Here is a 12,927-nt window from a genome sequence, read left to right as displayed (position 1 = left end):
TTTCAGCTCTTTAATACATAAATCTGTATCTGTGGCCCACTGGGAATGACGAATTCCAGTGCTCTAACTCCAGGACTTGAGTTTTGGTCTTTACAATAAATACTATCAGTTGTTTTCTTAGAAGTCCCTAGCTTGCTTTGTTTATTTTCAAGAACATGCCTGCCAAATAATCAAGTCAGTGCAACCATAGTTTGCTGACTGCAGTTAGCTTTTCATTCTAGTAAAAACAGTGTTCAGGGTGAACAGTGGGTAGAAGAGCTCATAATATGAACGGATACCCTAGTGGTTTTCTGTGAGGCAGCTATGAAACCCCAGTGCGCAGAAGTCCTTCATGTATAGCTCCTACTTTGTTACACAGCGCAAAAAGCAAATAGTGTTTTAGTATTCCCGTGAAAGTGTGGGCATCATGAGGGGTCCATTGACCACACTTTGAGGACTGCCATTCTAAGATGTAAAATGCTTCAGTCTTTTTTTTTTTAGAAGTTCAACCTCATTCCTATTCTTTTTTTTTAATTTTTTAAAGTTTTATTTCTGAGAGAGAGAGAGAGAGAGACAGCGTGAGCAGGGAAGGGTCAGAGAGAGGGGGAGATACAGAATCTGAAGCAGGCTCCAGGCTCTGAGCTAGCAGTCAGAGCCCGACGTGGGGCTCGAACCCACAAACTGTGATATCATGACCTAAGCTGAAGCTGGATGCTCAACTGACTGAGCCACCCAGGCGCCCTAGGCTCATTCCTATTCATGTAGGATAAAGAGATGCTTTGGGGGTTTGCTTACATTTATTTGTCAAATACAAAACTCCTAGGAATTCTAGCTCCTCTACCTTTCCATAAAAATTTGAGAATCAGCTTGTAGATAACTATGGTAAATCGTTCTGGGATTTTGAGTGAGTGTCAGTAATATCTGTAGACCAATGCGGGGAGAAAGTGAGTCCTCCAAGTATTTACATGATGCATGTTTCCATTATTTAGGCCTTCCCTGTTTCCCAAGTTGGAGATGGTGATGGTGGTGGCCCTTCTTCTCCTCCTCCCTCTTCTCTTTCTTCTTCTCTCCCTCTTCCTCCTCCTCTCTCTCTTCCTCACCATCTCCTCCTTTTCCTTCTTTTTGGTGCTATTGAAAATGACACTTACTTTTTTTCTCAGATTTTTATTGTTCATTTCTGGTAAGTAGGAATATTGTTCCCTTTTTTGTATTGCATTGATCTTGTTCTGTGACATTGCTGGATTCACTTGTTTAGCTCATGACTGACTCTGAGATCATTTTATGCATGACTTGGGATGTTCTACATAGCCAATTTGTGAATTCAAACATTTTTGTTTCTTCCTTTCCAATCTGTATTTTATTTATTTGTCTTGCTTTATTGCATTTCCACTATGTTGATGGATAGGAGTGGTGAGAAAAGGTGTTTTGCCTTGTTCTTGATCTAGGGGTGAAATGTTGTTAGCTGTAGGGTTTCTTTGTTTTTTTAAAATGCAAACCATGAGAGACTCTTGAATGCTGAGAACAAACTGAGGACTGATGGGTGTGGGGGAGGAGAGGGGAGATGGCCATGGAGGAGGGCACTTGTGGGGATGAGCACTGAGTGTTATACGGAAACCAACTTGACAATAAACTTTTGTAAAAAATAAATAAATAAATAAATAAATAAATAAATAAATAAATGCCTTTTATCAGGTTAAAAATATCCCCTTCTATTTCTGGATTGTGGATAGTTTTTACTATTAATGGATGTTAATTTTGTCAAATGCTTCTCTGTTTCTTTTGGAATTGTCTGACAATATTTTTCTTTTAATTCATTAATATAATGGATTTATACTGACTGATTTTAAATGTAAAGCCAATCTTGTGTTTCTGAGGTAAACCCATTTGTTTGTGATGTTTTACCTTATTATATGTTGTTCAATTTGATTTCCTAAAATTTTGTTGGGAATTTTTTGTTATCTATGTTATTGGAGATATTGGTGTGTAGTTTTCAAAGACAAAATTATCTTTGTCTGGTTTTAGTATTGGGGTACTGTTGACCTCATAAAATGAATTGGGATGTTCCTGTGCTTAATTTCTGGAAGGTATTATTTAGAATGGGTATATTTTTTTCTTAAATTTGCATTTATCAGTGAAACTGGCTGAGCCTGGAATTTTGTTAGTAGATTTTAAATCACATTCATTAAAAAAAAAAAATAGATTTAGAACTCTTAAGATTCTTTTTCTTTCTGAGTGAATTTCGGAAGGTTTTGTCTTTCAAGATTTGTTCCATATTGTTTAAATTGTTGAATTTATGAGCATAGACTTGTTAGTAGCATTTTCCTTTAAAAGTCTACAGGGTCTGTTACAATGTTCCCTCTTCCATTGCAAATATTTGGGGGAATTTTCAGATATCTTTCTGCTTTTACTTTCTAGGTTACTTCTGTTCTGGTCTGAGATCATACTTTGAGTAATTTCAATACCTTTAATTTTGTAGAGGTTTAAAATATATATTCTTCTTGGGTAGATGGTTCTATAAATGTCTTCTTTATCCTTACTGATTTTGTGTTCATTCTGTCAATTACTGAGAGAGGCATATGAACTCTCCAACTATATCTGTGAATTTGTCTATTTCCACTTTCAGTCCTGTCCATTTTTGCTCTGTGTATTTTGATGCTCTGGTGTGAGGCATTAGTTACACTGAAGAATGATGCTTGTTATTAGAGGGCTGACCTCTTTATTATTATGTATTGAAGTTCTTTATCTCTGGTAATATGTCTTCCTCTGAACTTTAATTTTATTATTTTAAAAATTTTATAAAAATAGCTACTTTAACTTTATTGGATTACTGTATTTATAGTACATTTTTCTCTCCTTTCACTTTTAACCTATCTATGCCTATATTTCTTTTTCTTTTTTTTTTTAATGTTTACTTATTTATTTTGAGAGAGAGAGGGAGAGTGGGAGGAGGGCAGAGAAAGAGAGAGAATTCCAAGTAGGCTCTATGCTGTCTACATTGAGCCTGATGTGGGACTCTAACCCACGGAACTGTGAGATCATGAACTGAGCCGAAATCAACAGTCAGACGCTTAACCAGTTGACCCACCCAGGTGTCCCTCTATGCATATATTTCAAGTGAGTTTCTTGTAGACAGCCTTCAGTGGAGGGTATGGCAGGGGCACCTGGGTGGCTCAGTCAGTTAAGTGGCTTTGGCTCAGGTCATGATCTCACGGTTTGTGGGTTCGAGCCTCACGTTGGGCTCTGTGCTGACAGCTCAGAGCCTGGAGCCTGTTTCAAATTCTGTGTCTCCCTCTCTCTCTGGCCCTCCCCTGCTCATGCTGTCTCTCTCTCTGTCAGAAATAAATAAAACATGAAAAAAAAATTTTAAATAAAATCCAATATGACAATCTTTTAATTGGTATTTTTAAGTTCGTTATGTTTAGACTGTTTATAGTTAATGTATCTATTTATAAGGTGGAATTAAAATCTACCATCTAACTAGGTTTTTAAATATTTGTTCTTTTGATTCTTTTTAAATATAATTTATTATCAAATTGGTTTCTGTACAACACCCAGTGCTCATCCCATAAAATGCCCTCCTCTATGCCCATCACCGACTTTCCCCTCTCCCCCACCCCCCCATCAACCCTCAGTTTGTTCTCAGTCTTTAAGAGTCTCTTGTGGTTTGCCTCCCTCTCTCTCTGTAACTTTTCCCCCCTTCCCGTCCCCTATGGTCTGCTGTTAAGTTTCCACATATGAGTGAAAACATATGGTATCTGTCTTTCTCTGCCTGACTTATTTCACTTAGCCATAATACTCTCGAGTTCCATCCACGTTGCCACAAATGGCCAGATTTCATTCTTTCTCCTTGCCATGTAGAATTCCATTGTATAGATAAAGCACATTTTCTTGATCCATTCTTCAGTTGATGGACATTCAGGCTCTTTCCATGATTTGGCTATCAGCACTGAAATCAGCAGTTGATAGTGCTGCTATGGACATTGGGGTGCATGTGCCCCTATGTATCAGCACTCCTGTGTGTCCCTTGGGTAAATTCCTAGCAGTGGTATTGCTGGGTCATAGGGGAGTTCTATTGTTGATTTTTTGAGGAACCTCTGCACTGTTTTCCAGAGGGGCTGCACCAGTTTGCATTCCCACCAACAGTGCAGGAGGGTGCCCGTTTCTCCACATCCTCACCAGCACCTATAGTCTCCTGATACGTTCATTTTAGCCACTCTGACTGGCATAAGGTGGTATCTCAGTGTGGTTTGATTTGTATTTCCCTGATGATGAGGGACGTTAAGCATCATTTCATGTGTCTGTTGGCCATCTGGATGTCCTCTTTGGGAAAGTGTCTATTCATGTATTCTGGCCATTTTTTCGCTGGATTATTTGTTTTTTGGGCATGGAGTTTGTTGAGTCCCTTCTAGATTTTGGCTACTAGCCCTTTATCTGATATGTCATTTGCAACTATCTTTTCCCATTCCGTCGGTTGCCTATTAGTTTTGTTGATTGTTTCCTTTGTCGTGCAGAAACTTTTTATTTTGATGAGGTCCCAATAGTTCATTTTTGTCTTGATTCCCTTGCCTTTGGAGATGTGTGGAGAAAGAAATTGTTGCAGCTAAGGTCAAAGAGGTTGTTTCCTGCTTCTCCTCTAGGGTTTTGATGGTTTCCTGTCTCATGTTCAGGTCCTTCATCCATTTTGAATCTATTTTTGTGTATGGTTTAAGAAAGTGGTCCAGGTTCATTCTTCTCCATGTTGCTGTCCAGTTCTCCCAGCGCCATCTGTTAAAAAGGCTGTCTTTTTTCAATTCCATACTCTTTCCTGATTTGTCAAAGATTAATTGGCCATACATTTGTGGGTCCAATTCTGGGTTCTCTATTCTATTCCATTGGTCTGTGTGTCTGTTTTTATATCAATATCATACTATCTTGATGATTACGGCTTTGTAGTAGAGCTAAAATCTGGGATGGTGATGCCTCCCGTTTTGGTTTTTTTCTTCAATATTACTTGGACTATTCAGGGTCTTTTGTGGTTCCATACAAATTTTAGGTTTGTTTGTTCTAGCTTTGACAAGAATGCTGGTACAATTTGGTTGAGATTACATTGAATGCATAGAGATTGCTTTGGGTAGTATTGGGATTTTGGCAATATTTATTCTCCCAATCCATGAACATGGAATGTTTCTCCATTTCTTTGTGTCTTCTTCAATTTCCTTCATAAGTTTTCTATAATTTTCAGCACACAGATCTTTTATATCTTTGGTTAGTTTTATTCCTAGGTATTTTATGGTTCTTGGTGCAATTGTGAAAGGGATCAGTTTCTTGATTTCTCTTTCTGTTGCTTCATTATTGCTGTATAAAAATGCAACCGATTTCTGTACATTGATTTTGTACCCTGCAACTTTGCTGAATTCATGTATCATTTCTAGCAGACTCTTGGTGGCTTCTGTCAGGTTTTCCATGTAGAGTATCATGTCGTCTGTGAAAAGTGAAAGTTTGACTTCATCTTTGCCATTTCTGATGCCTATTATTTCATTTTGTTGTCTGATTGCTGATGCTAAGACTTCCAGCACTATGTTAAACAACAGTGGTGAGAGTGGACATCCCTGTAATGTTCCTGATCTCAGGAGGAAAGCTCTCAGTTTTTCCCCCATTGAGGGTGATATTAGATGTGGGCTTCTTATAAATGGCTTTTGTGATGTTTAAGTATGTCCTTCCTATCCCGACTTTCTCAAGGATTTTTATTAAGAAAGGATGCTGTATTTTGTCAAATGCACCTATTGACAGGACCATATGGTTCTTTTCTTTTGTTAATGTGATGTATCACATTGACTGATTTGTGAATATTGAATCAGCTTGGCAACCCAAGAATGAATCTCACTTGATCATGGTGATTCATTCACCATGAATCATAATTCTTTTTATATGCTGTTGAATTCAATTTGCTAGTTATCTTGTGGAGAATTTTTGCATTTGTATTCATCAGGGATATTGGCCCATAGTTCTCTTTTTTTTTGCTGGATTTCTGTCTGATTTGGGAATCAAAGTGACACTGGCTTCACAGAATAAGTCTGGAAGTTTTCCTTCCATTTCTATTTATTGGAACAGTTTGAGAGAATACGTATTAACTTTGTTTTAAATGTCTGGTAGAATTCCCCAGGGAAGCCATCTGGTCCAGGACTCTTATTTGTTGGGAGATTTTTTGATAACTAATCCAATTTCTTCACTAGTTATGGATCTGTTAAAATTGTCTGTCTCTTCCTGTTTGAGTTTTGGTAGTGTGTTTGTGTTTAGGAATTTGTCCATTTCTTCCAGGTTGTCCAGTTTATTGGCATATAATTTTTCATAGTATTCCCTGATAATTAGTTGTATTTCTGAGGGATTGGTTGTAATAAATCCATTTTCAGTTGTGATTTTATCTATTTGGGTCTTCTCTCTTTCTTTTCGAGAAGCCTGGCTAGAGGTTTATTAATTTTGTTTATTTTCTCAAAAAAAAACCAACTCTTGGTTTCATTGATCTGTTCAACTGTGGGTTTTGGTTTTTTTTTTAATTTTATATTATTTATTTCTGCCCTGATCTTTATTATTTCTCTTCGTCAGCTGGGTTTGGGGTACCTTTGTTGTTCTGCTTCTAGTTCCTTTAGGTGTGCTATTAGATTTTGTATTTGTGATTTTTCTTGTTTCTTGAGATAGGTCTGGATTGCAATGTATTTTCTTCTTAGGACTGCTTTTGCTGCATCCCAAAGGTTTTGGATTGTTGTATTTTCATTTTCATATTTTTCCATATATTTTTAAATTTCTTCTCTAATTGCCTGTTTGACCTATTTGTTCTTTAGTAAGATGTTCTTTAACCTCCATGCTTTTGGTGGTTTTCTAGACTTTTTTTTTTTCTGTGATTGATTTCAAGTTTTGTAGCATTACGATCTGAAAGTGTGCACGGTATGATCTCAATTCTTTTATGTTTATTGAGGGCTGCTTTGTGACCCAGTATGTGACCTATCTTGGAGAATGTACCATGTGCAGTCAAGAAAAGAGTGCATCCCATTGCTTTGGGATGTAGAATTCTAAATATATCTGTCAAGTCCATCCAGTCCAATGTGTCATTCACGACCATTGTTTCTTTAGTGATTCTCTGTCTATTTGATCTGTCTATTGCTGTAAGTGAAGTATTAATGTCCCCTGCAATTAACACATTGTTATCAATAAGATTACTTATGTTTGTGATTGCTTTATATATTTGGGTGCTTCCAAATTCGGTATGTAGACATTTATAATTGTTAGCTCTTCCTGATGGATAGACCCTGTAATTATTGTATAATGCCTTTCTTCATCTCTTGTTACAGCCTTTACTTAAAGTGTAGTGTGTCTGATATAAGTATGGCTACTCCAGCTTTCTTTTGACTTCCAGTAGGATGGTACATATTTCTCCATCCCCTTACTTTAAATCTGAGTGTCCTCAAGTCTAGAATGAGTCTCCAGTAGACAGCAAATAGATGGGTCTTGTTTTTTTATTCATTCTGATACCCTATGTCTTTTGATTGGAGCATTTAGTCCAATTATATTTAGTGTTTCTTTTTGAAAAATATGGGTTTAGAGTCATTGTGTTATCTGTAGGTTTCATGCTTGTAGTGATGGCTCTGGTACTTAGTGTTTCTTTCAATATTTCTCTGAGTCCCCCTTAGGATCTCTTGTAGGGCTGGTTTAATGGTGATGAATTCCTTCAGTTTTTGTTTGGGATAACCTTTATCTTTCCTTCTATTCTGAATGACAGGCTTGCTGGATAAGGATTCTAGGCTGCATATTTTCCCTGTTCATCACATTGAAGATTTCCTGCCATTCCTTTCTGGCCTGCCAAGTTTCAATAGATAGGTCTGCTACTACCCTTATGTGTCTACCTTTGTATGTTAAGGCATGTTTATCTCTAGCTGCTTTCAGAATCCTCTCTTTGTCCTTGTATTTTGCCAGTTTCACTATGATATGTCATGCAGAAGATCCATTCAAGTTACATCTGAGGGAAGTTCTCTATGCCTCTTGAATTTCAATGTCTGTTTCCTTCCCCAAGTTGGGGAAGTTCTCAGCTACGATTTTTTCAAGTATCCCTTCAGCCCCTTTCTCTTCATCTTCTTCTTTTGGAATTTCTATGATACGGATATTGTTTCATTTGATTGTATCACTCAGTTCTCGAATTCTCCTTTCATGTTCCTGAGTCATTTTATCTCTTTTTCTTGGCTTCCTCTTTTTCCATAATTTTATCTTCAGATTCACCTATTCTCCCCTCTGCCTCTTCAATCCACACTGTGGCCACCTCCATTTTATTTTGCACCTCATTTATAGCATTTTTTAGTTCATCATGACTATTTTTAAAATCCTTGATCTCTGCAGCAAAGGAGTCTCTGTTGTTTCCTATGCTTTTTTCAAGCACAGCGATTAATTTTATGACTATTATTCTAAATTCTTGTTCATTTATATTGCTTATATCTGTTTTGATCAGTTCCTAGCTGTCACTTCTTCCTGGAATTTCTTTTGAGAATTCTTCCATTTGGCTAGTTTTCTGTCCCTTGAGAGTTTTAAAAGCTTGTTATGTGCTCTGCACCTGTGAGTTCTGCTATATCAAAAGGGGCTCATACACTGTCCAGGGCCTGGTAGTTCAGGAAGTATTCTTTTAAGGGTGTCCTTTGGTCTCTCTCGTTGTGGCTTCCCTACTTGTAGTGATGTTTTGGATCCTCCACCCAGTGTGCTTTGGTTTGTTCCTTGAAGTAGCCCTGGAAAAGAAAACAGACAGACAAATAAACAGGAAACAAAAACATGCAAATGGGACAAACACATAAAACAAACAAGCAAACAGACAAAAACAAACAAAAAATAAATAAACAAACAAAGACAATTTAAAGCACAAAACCAGAAATGCCAGCTACAAGTAAAGAACAGGGTGGAGGCAGTGCTGATGGAAGAGCATATAGAAAGAGAGAAATGACAGGAGCCAGGGAAAAAGAGAAAATGAACATTGGCCAGGCAGAGAGACTAAAAGGCTTAATCCAGCAAGAGAGAAAGGAGAATAAGGAAGTATGTGAGGAAAAAGAAACGAAGATAAAGTTACCCAGAGAAACTATATGGCCTGATTATCAGAGAGAGAGAGAGAGAAAGGAAAATAAAGAAGGAGGTTTGAACATGCATCAAGAGAATAGATTAAGTATGTCAGTTTAAGCAAACCAATAACCAAAGTAACCAGCCTAGAGGAGGGAAGAAATAAGGAGAAAAAGAAGAATATATCTAAATAACAAGAACTGACCCAGAGTTAATCCAGGCAATGCCACAGTGCCGGTCTGGAGGAGGATGCTGTCTGGTTCACAGCATCTATCCACTCCACTAGATAAGCAGCCACCCAGTGTGGAGGGGCATGGTTTGGTGTAGACGGGTCCCACCTCCACTGTGGGCCCCACAGACCGATCACTGAGACCCTGCCTTGGTGGTTGTGGGGAGTAAAATGGCGACCCCCCCCCCCCAGTTCCTTCTTCACGGACGAGATGTCCCAAATCACTCCTTGGGATCTGTCCTCACTGTGCCACGGGCGCAGATGATGTGGGCTGTCTCACTCTGTCTTCCCCTATGTCCCACACTTAGCTGAGTTTTAAACTTCCATTGTGTGTGCATTAATGACGCTGCTGAAATGTAATCCCAAGAGCTGCAGCACTTCGGGGGGGGGGGACTGGGTTCTCCTGCTGCTAACTGCGCCCCTGACATAGCACCAAACCTGGAGGTGACTCCCCTCTTCCCCAAGTGTGTGAACAGGACAGCCGGCCCCAGTCCTGAGAAAGCCCTGTAGTTAGAGATGGGATCATGGGATCCCTCTCCGTCCTGGTCCGAGGATTTTCTCTTGTCCAGATACAGACCTGTGCTTATCAGCTGCTCTTTCTCTTCCCTTTGTCTCTCTGCAGAAGGGGATCCCTCCTCTCTGTGCCTCCTTGGCCCGTTTTATCTGCCCAGTTTACAATCACGCACCTATGGAGCAGTCTGATTTTTCCATTTTCTTCCTGGTAGACTCCGTCTCCTTTCCTCCCAGACTCTTGGGGTTCAGAGTCCTTTGGCTTCAGCCCTTCTTTGTTTGAGAGACACGGGAAGTATGGATCCCCCTACTTCTCCGCCATGTTGGCTGCTCTACTCCTCTCCATTTATTCTGTTTTATTCTCTTCTGCCTTTTCTTCAGTTAATTGACTTAATTCAGTTAAATTATTACATTATGATTACATTTAAAATCAGAGCAAGTATTTATATTGCTCTTTAAATTTATTTGTACTTCAAAATATTTTAGAGTTTGTCACAGAGTTTGTGATCTAGATCTTTAATTAATCTATATGTGATTTTTAGTAGTACTACCTTTATAAAATTAAAATACTTTGCTACTATTATTGCTTTAGATAGTGATTTTTTGGAGCAAATAAAAGTATGAAAAATAATTATTGTCTTTATTTCATTTCTTTTTTTTTTTAATTTTTTTTATGTTTTATTTATTTCTAGGAGAGAGAGACAGCGTGAGCAGGGGAGGGTCAGAGAGAGAGGGAGTCACAGACCAAAAGAGGCTCCAGGCTCTGAGCTGGCAGTCAGCACAGAGCCCGACGCGGGGCTCGAACCCACGAACCGCGAGATCATGACCTAAGCGAAAGTCGGACGCTTAACCGACTAAGCCACCCAGGCACCCCTGTCTTTATTTCATTTCTAACACTTTGTATTTCTTTGCATAAATGTGAATTTCTATCTGCTATTATCTTCCTAAAAGAACCTCTTTTAAAGCTTTTTAGGTAGTGTAGGTCTGACAGCCGTGGATTCTCTCCATTATTGGCCTGGGGGAAATCCTTATTTCTCCTTTATTTTTTGAAAGATATTTTCCCTACAGATATAATTTTGGGTTGATAGTTTCCTTTTTTATTTTAGTAACTTTACTAATGTTTCTTCATTTTCTCATGGTTTTCATGGTTTCAGACAGATTCTGTTGTAATTCTCTCCTCTGTTTAATCTCTCTGAGGCCACCTGTCCCTCTTTCTAGTTCAGTCTAGTTGGTTGCCTTGATTTCTCAGGTTCCTGATGGATTTAAGGAAAGTGGTGAAATTATAGCTTCCCAGGCTTTTTGTTTTGCTTTTGTTTTGAGGATAGAATGCAAAATTCTGTCCAGTTCTCCATACCCTGAGTAGAACTCATAAATCCCTGAATTTATGGAACTAATTTTGCAGAGAAATAAGAAATGCAGTGAGCTGATGAGCAGTCTTCATGAATCTTGCTGTGCACCTATTTCTTAGAAGCAACTGTTCTTTTTTTTTTTTTTTTACAAATAGTTTATTGTCAAATTAGTTTCCACATAACACCCAGTGCTCATCCCCACAAGTGCCCTCCTCCATGCCCATCCCCCTTCCCCCCACATCCATCAGTCCTCAGTTTTTGTCAGCATTCAAGAGTCTCTCATGGTTTGCCTCTCTCCCTTTCTCCCACCATTTCCCCCCTTCTTCTCCCCCTTGTTCCTCAGTTAAGTTCCTCCTAATCCTCCTATACGTGCAAACATATGATATTTGTCCTCCTCTGCCTGACTTATTTCGCTCAGCATAACACCCTCAAGGTCCATCCATGTTGCTACACATGGCCAGATTTCATTTTTTCTCATTGCCATGTAGTATTCCATGGTATAGATAAACCACATCTTCTTGATCCATTCGTCCATTGATGGACACTTAGGCTCTTTCCATGTTTTAGCTATTGTTGAGAGTGCTGATCCAAGAATTCAGCCAAGTTGCAGGGTACAAAATCAACGTACAGAAATCGGTTGCATTTTTATACACCAACAATGAAGCAACAGAAAGAGAAATCAAGAAACTGATCCCATTCACAGTTGCACAAAAAACCATAAAATACCTAGGAATAAACCTAACCAAGGATACAAGAGATCTGCATGATGAAAACTATAGAAAATTTATGAAGGAAATTGAAGAAGAAACAAAGAAATGGAAAAACATTCCATGTTCATGGATAGGAAGAATAAATATAGTTAAGATGTCATTACTACCCAAAGCAATCTACACATTCAATGCAATTCCAATCAAAATTGCACCAGCATACTTTTCAAAACTAGAACAAACTATCCTAAAATTTGTATGGAACCACAAAAGACCCCGAATAGCCAAAGTAATACTGAAAAATAAAACCAAAATGGGAGGTATCACCATCCCAGACTTTAGCCTCTACTACAAAGCTGTCATCATCAAGACAGTATGGTATTGGCACAAAAACAGACACATAGACCAATGGAACAGAATTGAGAACTCAGAAGTGGACCCAAACGTATACAGCCAACTAATCTTTGACAAGGCAGGAAAGAATATCCAATGGAAAAAAGACACCCTTTTTAACAGATGGTGTTGGGAGAACTGGACAGCAACATACAGAAGAATGAAACTAGATCATTTTCTCACACCATGCACAAAAATAAACTCAAAATGGATAAGGGACCTGAACGTGAGACAGGAAACTATCAACACCCTAGAGGAGAAAGCAGGAAACAACCTCCTTGACCTCCACCGCAGCAACTTCTTACTTGACACATCCCCAAAAGCAAGGGAATCAAAAGCAAAAATAAACGATTGGGACCTCATCAAGATTAAAAGCTTTTGCACAGCAAAGGAAACAACCCACAAAACTAATAGGCAACCAACGGAATGGGAAAAGATAGTTGCAAATGACATATCAGATAAAGGGTTAATATCCAGAATCTATAAGGAACTCACCAAACTACACACCTGAAAAACAAACAACCCAGTGAAGAAATGGGCAGAAGATATGAAGAGACACTTCTCCAAAGAGGACATCCAGATGGCCAACAGACACATGAAACGATGCTCAGCATCCCTCCTCATCAGGGAAATACAAATAGAAGCAACTGTTCTTGAAATGTCAGTAAACAATGGAGAAGCAAATCTCCTGCAG

This window comes from Hyaena hyaena, unplaced genomic scaffold, assembly GCF_003009895.1.
Source record: "Hyaena hyaena isolate Hyena2069 unplaced genomic scaffold, ASM300989v1 scaffold_127, whole genome shotgun sequence".
Classification (NCBI taxonomy): domain Eukaryota; kingdom Metazoa; phylum Chordata; class Mammalia; order Carnivora; family Hyaenidae; genus Hyaena; species Hyaena hyaena.
The sequence above is the reverse complement of the archived record's forward strand: the minus strand, read 5'-3'. Positions refer to the sequence as shown.